Source organism: Echeneis naucrates, chromosome 14, assembly GCF_900963305.1.
Source record: "Echeneis naucrates chromosome 14, fEcheNa1.1, whole genome shotgun sequence".
NCBI lineage: Eukaryota > Metazoa > Chordata > Actinopteri > Carangiformes > Echeneidae > Echeneis > Echeneis naucrates.
In genome coordinates this window covers 10,538,564-10,553,753 of record NC_042524.1, presented here as the reverse complement: position 1 = coordinate 10,553,753, position 15,190 = coordinate 10,538,564, and the positions used below count along the sequence as shown (strand labels likewise).

The 15,190-nt window shown below is 39.7% G+C and overlaps 1 non-coding gene across 1 annotated transcript; it reads right to left on the bottom strand.

Annotated features, from left to right (window-relative positions):
• Positions 1–1,862: 1,862 nt before the first annotated feature.
• Positions 1,863–1,951, bottom strand: trnay-gua (transfer RNA tyrosine (anticodon GUA)). The gene is given in 2 exon segments: positions 1,863–1,898; positions 1,915–1,951. It is a non-coding gene; the product is annotated as a tRNA-Tyr (tRNA).
• Between the last annotated feature and the right edge of the window lie 13,239 nt (positions 1,952–15,190).

The window sequence follows — 15,190 nt, the reverse complement described above, 5'->3', positions numbered from 1 at the left end:
TGCGGACCAGGAGGGATTAGCCTGTCACATCCTCTTTGAGCTGACTAAATGATGCTGTCCCTGTCAAGAGACCTCCTGCTAGTAAGAGAGATAGCAGGAGTCCAGCTTTTATGTTGTTGCCATGGCGGAGCTAAAAAAAAAATCATTGCTAATGTTACATCGCACTATCAAAGCCCAAAAAAGAGCCCGCTTGGCTCTTTGGTGCCATGGCATTCAGCCACTGTCAACTCAATCTTGTTGTTGGGTGATCAATACCACTAACGCCGCTTAAAACTGATTGATCTGTTTATGTCATTTAGAAAAGTCTGTGATTTCAATCCTACAGCCCGCAAAATGAGATTTATTGCATTCCTGCCCATTTAGAGATGCATTTCCTCACTGGATGTGAAAATATAGGATCACTGCAATCTTCACACAATAGCGGCAACGACAAATGAACAAGATTAAAGAGGGTTGTTTATGGTAAAGTGGCAGCAGCTGTATGCTCCTAAAATGCAGCACCCAGGTAACACATACATATGCTTAGAAATTGGAAATCTTGTTAAATTCATGAATTCAGATTAGATAAAGTCCTGAATGTTGATGATGGCACCTGGCACTTACATAATTTATCACTAACCTTCTTCTGTCCAAATAATGAATTCTAAAGCAGGATTATATAGCAGCAAGGAGGTCGGAAAACAACACTTCACTAGATGCTAGCCAAAGGAATGACAGTACACGATGACCTTTCTGACAGCTGGCAACTTAAATGCGTTCTGAAGATGTCTTTTTACTTCATGTGTTTTCCTCTTCGTGGGAAAAATAAGAACACTTCTTTAGAACATTATCTTTGATCCGTGCGGAGGCTGAGGCACTGAAGAGACAGAAACCCAAAAAATAAATGATAAAATAATATACCCCCAGCAATATGACTTTTAAATCATAACTTGCAGCCTACAATACACATCTGACCTCACATGCCATTCACAGAAACATGTTGGACTACAGAAGTCGATAATGTGCTTTGATTTCCTGGAGATATTTACAAGTAAATCAGTAATTTTCTCACAGATTCGTTGGCCCCTGATACCAATGAGCACTTAAACGGTCACAGTGTCATGCACATAATTCTAATGATTTGTTTGCTCGCCATGTCAACCTTCGGCACCAATGCTGTGAGAAGTACTCTGCATTTTATCATGAACATTCAAAACCCATTCATACATATTTCCAAAAACCTTCTGTTGATTTGCACCTTCAGTCGAAGGTACAAAGAGATGCCCTTCAAAAATGTATTTCAGTGAGGCAGAAAGAAAAAAAAAAAACTTGTGATGTACAATATTAACCAATGTACAGTGCTGATCACTTCACTTGGAAAGTCAAGCGATGAGCCCCTACCACTGAGCTATCGAAGAGATAGAAGTTGATCGACTGCACAAACAAACAAACAAAAGGCACGGTCTAAAACATTTGTAAAGAAGTGCTGAGATTTTAGTTCTAGAACCAACCAGCAAAGAATCCATACTGCTGTCACTTCATATAACCAGTTCAGCATAGAGTCCCTTCTCTCAGTAAGTAAAGAGGTGAACCCTACTGCCATAGGGTACAACATCCTTATATCCAGATTTGAACCAGCAACCTGAAGATGACCACAAGTTCAACTCTACAGCGCTTTTCTCTAACAACTAAGCTGCCAAAGGGAGTGAAACTGACAACATTTCTCAGGTTTTTGATCAAAGGCTGAAACTAATGCCTGACCGAATATGGAAATTAACTCTTTGATACTTCATGTTGTGTGGTATTAAGCAATATAATGCAGCGAATAGTCGTTTATCTCGGAAAGTCGAGAATTGAACCCCACACATTTGTCAAAAAGGTGATCCCTCGAGCCGGAGTTGAACCAGCGACCTAAGGATGGCTACAATCACATTCCTACAGTCCTCCGCTCCACCAACTGAGCTATCGAAGGAGCAGAAGCATGACAATTTGTCACGTTTTTGATCAAACGCACAAACAAATGCTCGCCAAAAAAAAAAAAAAAAAACATTTGTCAAGGGTGGCTTGCATTGTCGTACTAGAACCAATAGTCATGTAAAACACCCTGCTGCATGTAGAGTTGATAGTCAGTTATCTCAGCAAACACAATGACTGAACCTTACACACATCTCAGATACAGCAGCCGTCGAGCCAGATTTGAACCAGCAACTTCAGAATAGCTACAATCACACCTTCGCTCTACCAACCGAGCTATCAAAGGACCAGACAAACAAATTTATCACGATTTTCATCAAACACACAAACAAGTCCCTGACTGAAAAAAAAAAAAAAAAAAAACACTTGTTTAGGAGTGCTTACATTTTTAGCCAACAGTACAACACACAACTGGCACTGAATGTAACTCTCTGATATTTCATGTTGTGCCACTTTTGCATTTTTAGCTGAGAGAAAATGCACATCTAAAAAAAACCTTTTATATCAAGGCCGATACCACTTGTTGTCGGACTCCTTATTTTAGTATATTTCTTGATGTTTTTGTGTGCCTGTGTGTGTAGGGGGTACAGAGTAGCTAGTTTATTTAGCAGTCACATTAGTTCTTTGTCTTCCTCCCTGCCTGCCTCCTGCCTTTGCTCCAGGTGTCAGATTGTGTCAGTCACTGATGTTGCAGGTTGTACGGTTTTCCCAATTGTTGCGTTACAGCCAGTGAATGTGGTAAAAGAAAAGCCACTCAACACTGAACGAGTGCACTTTGTGAGAAATGCTATTTCACCAGTCGCTGACTCTCTTTGAAAGTGCACTTTTTGTTCAAGACTGAATTTTTTTCTGAATTCGACTCTCTTCCTTTACCCTTCCCCATGTAGCTCAACGCTTATTTCCGTGGGAACAATTGCAAATGAAGTGTTTCATCATTTTCTTCTTGCTCTTTCTTCCCAGTAGCACAAGAGACTCAAAACGAAACAAGTTCAAAGTGTTCCCAATTTAAAATTAAAAGATTTCTTAGTATTCACTAAGACAAGACACAAATCCAATTATGCAAATTAATTGTTTTACTGTAGATATTAAAAACAAAGATTCTTTCATCCTCACTTTCTCCTCTATCGTGTTTCTCCAACATATGCATTGACAGACACATACCCAGTTGCAATGATATGATTTAGCTCAGCAGTGTGCTGTTTATTAAAAATGGACAGACTGCTGAGCTCGACTGCTCCCCACTGTTTCTGAATAATAAGTATTAACATTTTGCTATCTCCTCAATGAAAAACGCTGTGATACAGCAACTTTGTCCGTGTCTGTGTGCATGTGTGTCTGTGTGTGTGTGTGTGTGTGTGTGTGTGTGTGTGTGTGTGTGTTGGGGGGGGGGCCGCTTGCAAACAAATGCAACTGAGTTATGACCTTATTTGGATTAACCGGAAGGCTTTGTTGTAAAGCAAGAGCTTTATTAATTCATGAAACTATCATGCTGTCACTCTCCCTCCCCGAGGTGATTAATATATCTGTGGCATAGAAGAGAAGTGAATTTCCCTCCAGAAAAATACGCGCTCTGAATGCTGTCTATCATTTTTCTGTACAGTATATTTGTATAGGATGATAAATCCATTTCAGTTATACTTTCAGTTACAACAAGATGAACTCTGTATGCCAGCTATGGTCTTCTACATTTACTGCATCCAGGATGTATTCACATAAGATGTTTGCAAGTGAGAAAAGAATGCTGAATAACGTGGAAATGAACTAATGGGCTCCTAAATAAATGTTTGATCGAGAATAAATGACCAACATTTAGGATTTAGTGGCATCTGACTATGAGTTTGCGCATTTACGGCCAATTGATTTCCTCTCCACTCACCTTGCTGTGGTTATGCTTTTGTTTTGTTTTTTTTCCCCATTCTGGGCCACTTTGAAAACATGGCGCTCATTGTGGTGAATGAGTGGGCCTAATGGATATATTCAACTGTGAACAATGAACTGAATGTTGCTATACGCAGCTGGGAACGCCTGGGAGCATTGTTAATTGTTGTGAGAGTTAAACACACAATATGCAACAAGGTGCCAGTTGTGCACCAGAAAGCTGAAGCTGGTATATGTTTTGAACTTTGAATTCAAAATTCTCAATTATTGAGTTGCAACAACACTGATGACAGTACGACATAACAGGTTTCCTGGCACAAGATATGAGATTCTCTTTTAAGACGATAAAAGAAGGTATTTATGGCCTAAACATTCTTCCTGGTGCTGATCATACTTCACAGCACTTAAAAACAAGAGAACTAAAACTTTCATGCAAAATATCGAGGGCAGAGGCAAGAGATAGAGAAGAATGACCAAGTTTAAGGACTAGGAAATTTTTCACGTCTCTCTAATGCCCCTCTTAACCCTGAATCTGTCACAAGACAGACACACATACACACATTCATTCACATACAAAGGCAGAGCCATTCATTTTCTTGAGCCATCTGGCTGCAGCTTTTAAAGCCAGATTAGTGGGACAGGGAGCACAGACAGAAAGTGATGGAGAGGGAGAAAGCAAGGTGAACGTGGGGACAGGTGTACTAACCCAACTGAGACAAAGACTGACTAACCCTGCCTCTCCTCTCACCTTGCCATTAACATTGGTGTCTCGTTAGAGGATAGTTTGGCGGTGAAATAAGTGAAATAAATGTCACGCTTCCACTACGGGTAAAATGAGAAAACAAGGAAGATTCTCGTTTAGGGTGTTACATATAAAACTAGCAACTGGACAGCTTGAATAAGCACAAAGACTGGAGGCAGCTCTGTGCAAAGTCACCTACTGCCTTCCAGGTCCTCCATGCAAACTAATGAAAATATGAAAGTTTCTAACAGTGGGTCTTCTTCTCTAACTGTGAGAGATAAAGTGAGTGTATTACTCAAAATGTCAAAATTATTCTTTAACCTGACTGAGGGTCTTAGCTACAGATGTTGCTTTTGTGTGCGCAACTTCAAGACAAATGTGTTACTCCCTGAGGGTCCTTGTGTGTGTGGGGGCGGGGCGGTGGGGGAGCATTTCAATTTTTATAAGTGCAGCTGTAATGCTCAGACTAATATCTACCACAGATAAGACAAAGCTTGAAATGTGGCATTTTAAATTGACATAAAAGAATAATTGATTACGGTGCTGTGTTCCAGTCGAGAAATACACCCAAATGAGCAGCTTTATCATGAGACCATTCAGGACATGTCCAATTTCCCCCCACTAGTCATTGATAAGCGCTCTCCTTGCCTGTCACTCAAGACTCAGGACTGATTCCCTCTCAGCCCATGAGCCCAATTTAGTCTCCAGAAGAATCTATCACACAGCGATGTTATCTACAAGTAACCCAATCTCCCCCTCGTCCCTCCATTTATCTTTCCTTCTGTGTCCCGCTCCCCTTCGCTTCATCTTTCCTCTTCTCTGTTTCCACCTACTTCCCTCATCATTCCACTTGCACCTTTCTCTACTTTTCTATCCTTTCTTTCTTTCCCTATTTTTTTTTTGAGGACCTCACAAACTGATCAAATGTAGGTAGAACCCGACTCTGCATATAGATCATATCCCCCGTTGACAAGGGGTAGAGAAGAAAAATGTTCTACATCGCTTACACATGAAGCCTCTCAGTAATGTGATTGATGAGTCGCATTTAGCTTCTCCAAACTTTTCAGACATTTCACTGATATAACTTGATTAATGGCTACGCTGAGACATCGAGTACAAGAGGGAACCCGCTGAGGAGCGAAATTTTCCTCAGAAGACCTCAGAGAGAACAACTAGGTCTGTCAATCAGCTCCCTCACGTCCGACATACTGTGGTATTCGTGCATTGATACCGTGACATATACCGTTCAGAGGATCAAACGCAAAACTTCTCATGCTAGAGCGACTGTATGTTTTCAGGGATGAAAATCAAGTTGGCATCAGCAGAGGGAGCTTCAGAAAAGGGGAGTTTCAAAAAATGGTATTTGACTGGTGGCCCACAGACTTGTACTTCTTTGGTGATGGATGCCACAGATATGTGAAATAATGAAGAAGATAAAAGACAACTCTGGGGAGAATGCCTAGAGTCTCTGAACCCGAATAAATGTGCATCACCTGTCAGCATTTAACTGTAGACAGGATATTAAAATCCTCAATTATGAAAATTAGGTTTTATTTAAGCCTGGATGTTGTGGAGCAAAGCCCTTAATTAATCCATCTCTTAATGGTCTAATGTCTTCTCAGCATCAAGGGAGAGAATATACCCAAGGGTTTGTGACCTGCTAGTGCACATTATAATGTGAAACAGATGTTAAACATAATCAGAGTTGCACCTTAATTTTAATGAAACCTGCAGGGGCGTAATAAGTGCCAATGAATACTGCACGGCGCCAGAAAGTCTTGAAATTGATAGCAGAAGCTACTTCAGATTATGCAAAAATATGGAATGCGGGAAACAAATGAGCGCAGTGAGCGGGGCGTATTAAAAGGCTGTTATACAGCAGGAGACCGGACACAGCTGGGCAAACCTGCAGTCGGACCAGTGATCTATATCCGTTGGTATGCATTAGTCTTAGCAGTTTACAGATGTTCTGATAATATTCAATATGTGTTTAAGTTTGCACTGTATGAATTTTAAACAGAGAAGAAAATGACACATTGCAGCTGAACGCCTGAAGTTATTTATAGGAAATGCAAAGATGATACTTGTGCACAGTAATATATATATATATATATATATATATATATATAAAAAATTTTTTTAATAAGAGCAGTGTCCTTACTCAGTACTGCTGATGGAAGCCAGACGCAAGAGGTAAAGTCTGCATCTCACACATCATTAAAGTTATACTCTGCTCAGCTTTGCACATTTAGATGCTCATTAAATATGTGCTTTGACATCAGGTTTGGTGTGTTGGAAAAGTTGCTACATAAACAAAGCTTTGGTTTGACAGTGACATTCACAGAACGTCCAAAAAAAAACTAAACACTGTGTTCAACCCATTTTTTTGGTTGTTTTTAAGAGTTAATGGGTGTGTGAGAAATGTTATTTAATCAAGTAGGAGATAACTAGCTTTGACCATAACCACTACCACTATGTTGTACCCTGACCCACTATAAAACCGGGCCCTGACTTTAAAGTGCAGTGTTTCTGTTGCTCCATGCATTTTAAAGAAAAGTTTAAAGATTAACACTGACACTGTTACAAAGACGGTCTGTGTGTTTTGAAAAATAAGGGGCGGTGGAGATGAATTCCTGAAATGACTCCTTAATGTTACATGATATAAAAACATAGATTTTTTTTTTTTTTTTAAGAGTGACCTAGATGTGAAATTACTGAATTTATTTCCTCACTAAAGATATAAAGGAGATATTTTTTTAAAACCATATTCTGCTGTTATTACACCACGGTTATATATAACAGCCGTCATACTGATGTATCTTTTCAACCTTAGGTTTTCACTTTGCATTTAAAAAGTGGAATGTCTGATCCCGCCTGGCTGCAAGTATAAAGGCTTTAAAAAGATTTCTGGACATTAGATCTAACTTCAGAGAGACGAGTCTTTCTTATACATGATCAGGATGCTTATTAACCTAAAGCATCCACCTCTTCATACAAATGGCGTCTTTTTCCTGTCTGATTATTTGACATTTTAGCCTTCTACTGAGGTCAAATTCAGAAAAGATGGGCGTCTAAAGCTTACAAGAAGCAAATTGGATTTAAAATGAAACATGGGTCATGAGATTAAAGTGTTGAGTGTGTGTGTAATGTAATGTGGTTAATGGAAAATAAAATAATAATAATGAAAAAAAAAAAAAAAACAGTGTGACTTTATTACGCTGTATATAAAAGTGGACGCTGGTTCTGAGGTTGTACAGTGAAGTCAGTGTTGAAAAGCCTGAAAGCTGCATTCTGCCGGCAAAGTTTTCCAGCAAATCCACTGGTTCTTGGAATGTATTGAAGTCTGTGTGAAATTCTGTCACAATTGCTAATTTCAAGTCTTCCATACAAAGTGATGGTCATGTTCTTTTTTTTTTTATTTTTTCCTATTGCAATACCATTTAGAGGACAAACCGGGGTGTGCGTTATGGCCTGGACACCTCATGATTGACAGAATGACAGACTATATCACAAACAACAGCCTGTCAGAAACACTCACTTTAGCCCGGTCAGATTAATGCCCGTGATCCGACTCGTGAACTTTGTCAATGACAGCTAAACTAGTCGTTGTATAGTCACTCATTATCCGCGTCACCTGAATTCTTGGAACATATACATTGATACATCCATTGGGCACAGTCCTTGTGTTGCCCTTAGGGTCTGCCTTTCATCACTTACAATGTGTAACAGATGTCTATCAAACACGTCCTTGCCAAAGTCATCTCTTGGCCTGCCATCACCAAACAAATGGCAGTCTTGTCTTTATCCTCTCACCTGTCTTTCTATTCAAGCCCGACATAGATCTCTGTCACTGTGGGGATTAAGCCATCCTTGCATGTCATGTTTTTTAATATCCCCCCATTGGCCCCTATAAATATTTATTAAAGATGTGCCAGTAAGATTGGCCAAAAAGGCCCCTCTGCCGGACCATAAGCCTTTTGTTTTACTTCTGTGATACACTTGTACTTCAGAAGCCAAACAGCAAATGCTCTGAGAGAACAGACTCATGCTCCAGCATCATGTACGGACATTTATAATCCTTTAAGCAGTCAGGACTGTCCTTTATTCGCCAATTCAAAGCTTTCTGAGAGGACAAAGCAATATAACATTTACGGGTAAGAATAGGAGCCAAGTACAATAGTTTTTTCACTTTGGATATTTAAACAGGAGAGTTCTCTTGACATAACTTGAGACACAATTATGTCATTAGACTAAAATAGAGCACGTAGGCAATTTAGCTACAACTTTCGATACTATTAATGCATTCAGACATGAGAACGAAACTTTTGAAGCCAATGTGTATTCAAGCCAAAGGGGTTACACAAACTTTGTCCTCTTTCTCTCTCCTCTCACGTTTTCTCTTTCCTTTTTATTTCTTCCCTTTACCCCGCTCACACCCCGTGGCCCCTCCACCTCTCCGTATGACTTGTACTTTCTGTACAGCTTCATTCCCCCTCCAAGGCGCTGCCTGGCCCAGTTTAGATCAGCTGCCTAAATGAAAGTACGAGTGTGTCTGTGTGCCTTTGCACCTATTTTCCGCAGTTGTGTGTGTATGGTATGTCTACAGCATGTGCTTAAAAGCTGTGATGTTCAGCTCTTTCTGCCCTGATTAGGCTGCTCAGACCTAAATATTGTAGAGAAGTTATATCGATGTTTTTAAATTATACTTTCATGGCTGTACAACAGGAACATGATATGAATAACAAAAAGATACATTTAAAGCTGCTGCGGAGACACTAACATAAAGGTTTCCACTTTTATTTGGAGTTCAGAAGTTCAAAAGGGCAAATAGGAGCTAGCATACTAGGCAGATGATTTACATCTAATCCACTCATCAATACACATATTTATGCACAGTGCAGGGGAGGTATCAAAATCCAAAATGTGTCAGTAAACTAAGAGCAGAGGACATTACATAAAATCAATAAAGATCGAAAGGGCAAAGAGTGAGATTTCAGTATTTAAGCAAAACAACACATCGTCTGAACAATTCAAACTGATCTAATTTAGCTGTGTGGCTGTGATGCATAAGGGCTGATCAGAAATATGGTTAAATTAGGGGGAATTTCAGCAGCCTCTTCCTCTTCATCTGCAAATCTGGCTGGCATTGTGTCTCCAAAGGGGTGAGATGCATCAAAGTGAGCTTGATTCTCTGTGCAAAGCAGTAATTGCCAAATCAACACATCAGCTATATTTGTTATGTTGTCAGTTGTGGGTGCATCATCATATCATATTTAACACCAAGAATGAATCTTAATTTGTGATATAATTTACAAACAAAACAATGAAAAGGACTTATTACTTACTTTTCTGGTGTTTTTGTTTGTTTGTTTTTTTGGGGGGGGGTGTTTGGGGGGTCAAATCTCATAACTCCTTGAAACGTGTCCTTGAAAGAAGCATGTTGATGTTTTTGATCATGAGACTAAGTCACTACTTACATAGATTTGTTGATCGTTTTTTTCTGAACATAAAATGAACACAACTTAATGTTGTCTACTTCTCCTCTCCGTAAAAATCATATTTTCGCATTTTTCACCCATAATCCACCTGGTTGGTTGAATTAGAAGATGACTATGAAATGTGAGGGTGAGAAATATCCCTTGCGTTTGTAAGTTATACTTGTGAAAAAGCTGATCATGCATTTGTGCATTTCCAAGTATCTTGAACGTGGAAGACTTATAATAATCAATCATCAGTTTCATTTGTTTGGAGTTTTTCTTTAAGAATAGCAAATGATACTATCTCAGTCCTTTATACGGTTGTTGTTGTTGTTTTTTGGTGTTCAACGTGTTGCTGTTAGGAACGGCTGCTTTTACTCTTATGAAGACAGTTCTTATAAATATATATAGCCTATAAACATGAAGAAGAAAAGTTACATGTTTTGTGGCTACTATGTGGATGCGGCAGGTGCTAAATATTCACATACTCTGTTTGGGGGTTTTGTTTTGTCTTTTTTTTTGTTGTTGTTGTTTTTTTTTAAGCCTGCAAGGTAATTTTATTTTCCAGTGCAAACTCTTTTCAATCTTTCAGGGAGATGAATACTAATGAAAAGACTGCAGGCGAGTCTTAGATGTGTTTTATAGCTCTCTTGATGCCTGTTAAAGTAGCTGAAGAGGAAAATGATTACCCCATCTGTCTACGGGACATGCAGATTGGAGAAGGTCATGGAAAGGTCACGTGACAGTGGTCAGAGATAGTCTACAAAAAACAAATCATCATCATCAAGTCTATGAAAACACCTCAAGCTTATTGTTTGGGTCAAATTTTAAGTTTGGTGCATAGTACACCCAATAATTATTTTATTTCAAAGTAATTGAATCAAAAGTAAATAATGAGCTCCTTAGTGTATGTGTAAATGTCAGTAGTCAGTTGATGTTTAAGCGATAAACGCGCTGATGTAGAGCAATTTTTGACTGGTTTGACTGGACAGAGACACAAAGGGAGACGATTTGATCTAGTCATTGTTGTGTCATAGACAGAGTGTGCAGACAGAGTAACAGTATTGTGTGTTGGAAAATGGTGGGCAATGGGGCAAATCTGCTCTGTGGTCCATTTTTTTGCCAAACCGGATTTTTCCATTTTATTGCCTACAATAAATTTGTGCTGCAACATAGATAATAGCGGAAATAACAATAGAAACCCTGATTAAATCACAATATACCCCATAACAACAAATATATGAAACAGGTCACAATGTGTGACCGATTACCATTTAAGCCTTTTTAGGGCAACACAAAATATACATTTGTGTATGTGAGTCGTTCCACACATAAAACTGTTTAATTCTATATGGAAAAAACGCCCCAACATATTTTAAAATATGGGAGCTGCATCTCAGGCATGCTTGTAAAACTACCTTTTCCTTCCACTGAACGATGCTAACATCTGGCCCATTAGCGGAAAGAACTGCAGTCGCCAGAGCTCGCGTTCAGCGTGTCGGCATCATGGACAGAGACACAGACAAACCCTGTTAGGCCATGTGTCCAAGTTTCTGGAGTAAATGTATTTTGAAAACAGCATGAACATAAAACGCAGACATTCACTATGTCGCTACCAATTCTTCAAACTTTCAAATCAGCCTGAAGTCAAGAAAGGGGGCGTGATATTTAGACCCTGCCTGCCAATATTCTGAAAGCAGGGCAGCATGAACTAAGGGCCTGTTCCTGAGTTTTGTCATGCAGTTGCCTACAAGCTCATATTGTTACAGCTGCAATTTCCTTAAAAAGGAACCACTTGATTTCTCTGAAAGAATGTGGGATGGTGGGTTGTGTAACTTACCATGGGCCACAGGGTAAAAAGCTAATGACTCGAAGAAGACATTTGCACTGGTAGACTGTATATAAAAAAAACCTAGCATGGCCATTTTTGGAGATTTAGTGTTGATGAATATCTTGTTGAATAATCAACTAATACTGAACTTTAGTGGCCGATAACTTTAGGCTGGGATTCCTGTGTATCTGTGATCACTCCTCTATTTTTTTCCACCTTTTTTCCATCGTCAGCAACACAGAACACATTCTATAGGACTGCCTATAATGGGGCAGTTATTGGCCATTACTGAGAGGGATGTCTGAAGGCAGACACCTTCATTATGTTTTGTTTGGAGTTGCGCGTGGCTCAATATACTGTATAGTTCTCCTGCCTTGCTTTACTTTATTACATACTGTTTTGAATATTAAGAAGAGGAGCATTCAGTGGAGTGCAATCTGCAACCTCACCACGAGATGCCACCAAATGTTATACATGGGCCCTTTAAAAATCAGTAATGTCACCTCCACTTAGATGCTGATTATTTAGTTTCCCATTGATCTGCTTTCATGTTATTTTGAAGAGGAGCCAGAACAAAAAAGTTCAACGTGTACTTGACTGACTTTATGTGGCAAAGTTATGGGATGTATTCACAGCATGCGCTATGCACTTTGGCGAGGTTCATGTCAGAAAAGCTTTCAGTCACTCTTTGGGAGTTAATTAGGTTGACTCGTCACATGCAAGGTCAGTGAAACTCTGAGTGAAAATGACATTGCCAACAAAAGAGTGGTGTGTGTTTTATGTGTGTGATCAATACAACGAAAAACACACTGACGCCTTGGCATGTAATCAACGATGTAATAATAATAAATACAATAGTATAAAAATATAAATGATGATTATTTAAATTCATGAAACACTAGCACGGGTGACCTTTAACTTTTCCAGACACCAAAATACTTTTCCTCAATATAAAATGTCTTGTGCAATAAATCAGAAGAGGGGGATGGAGACACGGCAAAATAACGTGTTTATTTAACTGTTTTAGGCGTCTAAAATGGATGAATAACCAGATCTAATTCTGCCAACACTCCTAACTCCTAAAACTCCTCTGTATGCATTCCTATGAAGTAAAATACATTAGACCTATACAAACAATCTGACATTGGTAACAAAATGCACCTCAATGTTTTTAACTGTTCAGTGTGTGTGTGTGTGTGTGTGTTTTGTGTGGGAGGGAGGGAGGGTGGGGGCATTTGAAGAGAGGAAGACATTGAATAGGACTTGCAAGGACTTGCAGCTTGTGGGTCTGCCAGTATTCATGCATTCATGCATGTGTTCAGTGTGTGTCTGAGCATTCTTACACAGGAATTTGATTATGTACACCTCTGTGTCTTCTGCATGGAAATCAACAATAACATTATAACCCAGGGGAGCCTATTAAAGAGTCGGTCTCTCTAGTGTGTGTTTTTAAAAATAGGAGCCCTGTGCTGGAGTGATGGGTGAACTTGCCTGGCTTACTCAGGGGGACTCAATTAAAGTGAGAATTTTTTCCAATATTTTATTGCACTTCCCTAACATGTAGTACAAGGACTCAAGTGCATGTCTTCAGTGTGTGTGTGTGTGTGTGTGTGAAAAATAGTAAACAAAAGAACTGAATTGTTTTTCTCAGTGCAAATAACTCAGCACTCCTCTAAATAAAATGTGTTATTGATTATAAGAAAATCATCTATGCATCGCACAATAGTGCCTGGGACCAAAACAACGCTTTAAATCCCTTCTGGTCAATGTAACTGCTGTTGTCAGCGATTTGGATACTGCAGTACATTCTCTACAGTAGGTAAATGTTTTTAATCCTTTAAAAAAAACAAAAGAAATCTGACTGAAATGAGGCAATGACATGCTCATTTTGAAAAGCTGGCTACGTCCAAAAAAAATGTAACGCGGAAGCTAAAAAGGAATGAATGATGGACCCACTGCTGGCAGTAGTGAAATCCAAACAGGTACTGTCAGCCACCTTCACAACACATGGCTCTACATGTTTCATTGGCTGTAGTGATCTTTTAATAGAGTGTGGTGTGCTATCACAGGGGGACAGCTGTGCAGCCATGTAGCTGAAGCACACTACCACAGTGACACCATGCTAATTTGACTGTCAGCGTGTTCATTATAACACAAGAGGAAATGGGAGAGAAGGACAGAAACACATTCTGTTCTGGTAAAATCCACCAAAGATGTCTGGTGCAGTAGCACGGTGCTCAAACACAGCCCATTACAGTAATGACAGGGTTCCTTATCTTCAATATTGCATGCAGAAACCGCACAAGATTACTGCCAGTCAAAACGGAGATGGACACATCTGAATGACTGCGAATCGCTTTATTGTTTGTGGGTGTGTGTTTCAAATATCTCAAGTTAAAACCCTTTTTTTTTTCTAAGAGCATCAACACCAGACGTTATTCAAAGTCTTTTACGGTCTCTTGAGCAAGTGAAACCAAACATAATGGAGTATAATAATATTAAGGGCACAACTTGTTTTAGCGTAAAAGTACCCTGTGCAGTGGCACCGTGTCTGCGGTTTAATGAAATCCACCACTGAGACTTCAAACCCTCTTCATTAAAGTTAGCTCAAAGTTGTTGTTTTTTTTATCTATTTCTACCAATAAAGATAAACCTGTCAGTAGATGTCACACTAGACCACCAGAATCTCATACCAAGACAAATGCCCCCCCACTTCACGTCTCAGTCAGAGCCCATACTGAGAGATCTCCACAAACAATTGGCCTGTCAGCAACTTTTAGCAAAATCATTTCTTATATGGGTAGCTGCTGATGCTTAAGCTGGTCGTTAATAAAAATACACACTATATCACGCAGAATCAAGTATCCTGGACTTGGAAGGAAAAGAACCCAGTTCTGCTTTAAGTCGGATTCTTTAGCAGCTCAAAGGATTTTGAAAACAGCATCGGCTCCATATTTAGCTTTGGACGCAGTTGCACAAATGTCCCCGAAGCAGCTGATTCAGATGGTAAATATCAATATGGTCAGCATAGTTTCCTCACATCCGGACAAATATGTGCTGTTAGACCGAGGCTGAACGCGATCCGACTACAGTCCAGCTGGGAAATAAACTCAGCGTTGGATTTATCCGCAGTCACACAAACACTCACCTGCTGACAGGGATTTGAGCCAGCTGTTCCTGCGCTCTGGTCTCTCTTCGTCAGAGGCCTTCACATTCAGCCGGTGCTTGTGTGTTCAAGGGGAAGGCCAACGGTTTTATCGAGGGGGACTCAAACGCCTGGGCATCCCGCGTTCCTGGCCCTGTTGCTAA